Source organism: Nicotiana attenuata, unplaced genomic scaffold (genome assembly GCF_001879085.1).
Source record: "Nicotiana attenuata strain UT unplaced genomic scaffold, NIATTr2, whole genome shotgun sequence".
In the NCBI taxonomy this organism is placed as follows: Eukaryota; Viridiplantae; Streptophyta; class Magnoliopsida; order Solanales; family Solanaceae; genus Nicotiana; species Nicotiana attenuata.
The window spans coordinates 14119-17985 of record NW_017679184.1 but is presented as its reverse complement, the minus strand read 5'-3'; positions in this window follow the sequence as shown (position 1 = coordinate 17985).

Below are 3867 nucleotides of genomic sequence, written 5' to 3'. Positions count from 1 at the left end.
CCACGAAGATTCGAGGGTAATGGGTTGGGTATTTGAGATGAGGAGGTCATGGTGGTCATTTGGTGTTGATTTGGTGGGAAAAGGGGTTGGCGCCGCCGGCGGGTAGTGGTGGAACCAAGGGCGGCGCCCTAGGGTTTGGATATTTGGGGGTTTTCAGTGAGATTCGAGGGAGGCGGGTGGTGGCATGGGTATGAGGGGGAGGTGATGAAGCTCTGGTGAAGATTTGGGGTGATTTGGAGACTCGCCGCCGGCGGAGACGATTTTCGGTAGGCAGCGTGCCGTGGTCTTAGGGCGGCGTTACAGGGGAGGGGATTGGTCTTTGATGTGAGGAGCAGAAGAGAGATCGGGGGGGGGGGGGGGTCGCGTTTGGACAGTTAAATAGTAAGTGACCCCCTCGTTCTCATCCGTTAGATCTACAAACCTCGACGGTTGAGATTAACTAGGGGGCAAAACGGGGCCGTTTTGGTTATTAGGTGGGGAGACTGGGTTTTGATGCGGGTTTGGGCTGGGTCAGGTGGTTTTTGGACGGGTTTAAGGGGGAATTTGGTTTGGGCTGGGGATTAAATCAAAGACTGGCCCAAATTTAAACTTTTTCCTTTTATTTCCTTTTTATCTTTTTCTTTTCAAATTAAAACAAAACTAAAATTAAACCTTAAAACTAAATTAGTTAACAATATAAACTAATTAACCTCATAACATTTACAAAAATTGGTTAAGTCCCAAACTGAAAGCAAAAATGTAATGAATTCGAAGAATTAAAAGTAAAAATGCAAAGAGAGCTATTTTGTTATTTTCTTTCATTTTTTTTGTAATATTAAATAATTAATCATCTTAAAAAGTAGAAAATTAGGTCCTAAATGCAAATGCACTATTTTTGTATTTTTTATGAATTATATAAATTAAACATGCACACAAAAATAAAAACAAACACAAAAATTATGCAATTAATTCCTAAAAATCAAATAATTAAAGGAAAAATCCTAATTTTAAGAATTCTGTAGGAGTAAATCATGCGAGGCAAAAATCACGTGCTCACAGCTGCCCCTCTTTGCTCGGAGACACGAAGGGTTTTCGGGCAAAGATAAATGAGCAATTATGAGAGATTTTTGCCCGCTTGGCACTCCATGAGAAGCATTTTTTTGAAAAATATCTAACCGAACCTTGCTTCGGAGGTTGCCTACGTATCCTTGGCTATAAAGGAATCAGGTCAGTGTAGTTCTGGAAGTTTTGGTAGCTGGGAATACCGGGAGCTGTGATTTCACTGCTGATGCTGCTGCTACATGCTTGCTGACCTCCTTATTACACTGAAAAAGGAAAATCAAAAGCTAAGCTAGCTAGGCCTATCAACTACGAGTTACAAGATTCCTATCTATAAATCTCTTGAAGCTTGATCTTGAGTCTTAGCTAATTTTGCTGTGGACCCCGATCTGAATCTTGATGCTCGCAAGCTGTAGGTGCTGGTTCTTTCTTCAGCATTTGGATCAAAATGGGACATGCGAAGCTTGTGATTCCAATCAAATTTTGAGCAGTCCGCATCTTTGTCTGCTCCAGCATCTTGAATTCACTTCTTTTGTTCTTTTCTTTATTCTGGTTCGAGACTCATTCTTTAGGTCATCTCGAATCCTGTGCCTTGAGGTAAAACCTGTTCAGACACCAAAAACAAACAAACGAACGAAATTTTCTGCCCCAGTTTTCACTAGGAAAATTTTGTGAGTTATTTGGAACAAAATATAAACTCCTTTTTTTCTTCTTTTTTTTTCTTTTTTTTTCGAAAGCAAATAAAATAAGGATTGCATCTATCTAGAAGGGAAAAGATCAGGGGATGGAGCCCTTTATCTAAAATGTCAACTCAGGAATTGGAGCCCTAATGTTGGCGAAAAGGCGACTAGGGAATGGAGGCCCTATGTCTAAAAAGCTCAACTCAGGGATTGGAGCCCTAATGTTGGCAAGAGGCGACTAGGGAATGGAGGCCCTATGTCTAAATGGCTCAACTCAGGGATTGGAGCCCTAATGTTGGCAAAAGGTGACTAGGGAATGGAGGCCCTATGTCTAAAAAGGCTCAACTCAGGGATTGGAGCCCTAATGTTGGCAAAAGGCGACTAGGGAATGGAGGCCCTATGTCTAAAAAGGCACAACTCAGGGATTGGAGCCCTAATGTTGGCAAAAGGCGACTAGGGAATGGAGGCCCTATGTCTAAAAAGGCTCAACTCAGGGATTGGAGCCCTAATGTTGGCAAAAGGCGACTAGGGAATGGAGGCTCTATGTCTAAAATGGCTCAACTCAGGGATTGGAGCCCTAATGTTGGCAAAAGGCGACTAGGGAATGGAGGCCCTATGTCTAAAAAGGCACAACTCAGGGATTGGAGCCCTAATGTTGGCAAAGCATAAAAGATTGATATTGGGATTCTAAACTATCAATTTTTGAATTTTCTTCTTCTTCTTCTTCTTTTCTTTTTTTTCTTTTTTTTAATGAGATGCAGGAAAGAACTCGGAGGAAACTTCCCTTTGGATTGATTATTCGCTGCAAAGCTATTTCAGCACCTGCGCATTTCTTTTCCTTTTTGGGTTGCACCTGCTTCTTGCACGGTTGCTTGGATTGCACCTGTTTCAATTTTCAAACAAAGAACAAATGTTAGTTTGAAACGATGGTTGATTTTGTGGCCTTGATCGTCTTAATTGCTTGATCTCGGCCCAGCTTCTTTTGAGAACCTCTGCTGTTTGCTGGTTTTGAAGATTAATCTCTCTTTCAAACCGAAAGGCTCAACTTTTGGGATTTCATGACGACTCGCAGCATGGGGCTTCGACCCCTTCACTTTATTCTGCCCTTAGGGCCTTTGTCCTTGACTTTCTTTTTCCTTTTCAATAACTTTGCTTTCAGAGCATCAGCCATCATGGCCAGTCGGGATCGACTTGATGCACCCGCTGAGGCTGGGTACTTTTCTTTAGCTTTTGTTAGGCAGAGCCCTGTAAAGCCAATCTTGCCACCTTTTCTTTGTATTAGTTTCGGAAACAGAGTTAGACCGAAAGGGATTCAAGGAAAAGTAAACAGAAGGCAAGAAAATGAATTTAAAGAGAAGTGTCCCTTTCGGGAAGGAAGGAAGGACTTATCTGGGGTGCATGCAGGCTTCAAATAGACATGACATGCTTCTTGGACTAGATGCCTGACCCGCTCAAACTTTCCCAACTTCTCATAAACTCATTGTGACCCGTGTTTCAAAACCAGGGAATCTTGCCAGGTCTCTTTCAGTGGTGGGAGGTGTCTTCTTTTCGACCGACGGCGCCCTTTGCGGGTTTTCGCCAATCGAGCTCTCTCATTTCTCTTCTCACCGTCGCCCGATAGTGCTCTTTACAAGTTTTAACTAAACGGGCTCTCTCATTTTTAATTTCTCTGCTCACCATCGCCTTATGGTGCCCGTAGGTTTTCACTGATAAGACTCTCTCATTTTATTTCTCTCAGTTGATTGTATAAGATTCCAACAACGGTGTTTTCTAATTCCGACGCCTTTGCCAATTGATCAGAAGGACTTGGACAAAGTTTGGGTAAAAAGAATCTGGATGGAATTACAACTTTGGAACCGTTCTGATGGGCTCATTTCCGAACCATTATATCATCTGCCCCAGTTTCACTTTTGAGGGGAATCGGGATTTTGTTTTGGTGTGACTGAACCCCAGAGAGAGGCTGCCTACGTATCCTTTCGTAATCAAGTCAGACGTAGTTCAGGGAAAACATTTCGTTTTGTTTTTGTTTTTGTTTGTTTGTTTTTTTTTTGTTTTGTTTTCTTTTTCTTTCTTATGTTTTTTATTTTGATTTTTTTTTTCAATTATTACTTTTCGGGTCTTCCGTAAAGAGGGTTAGTCCTAAAGTAAG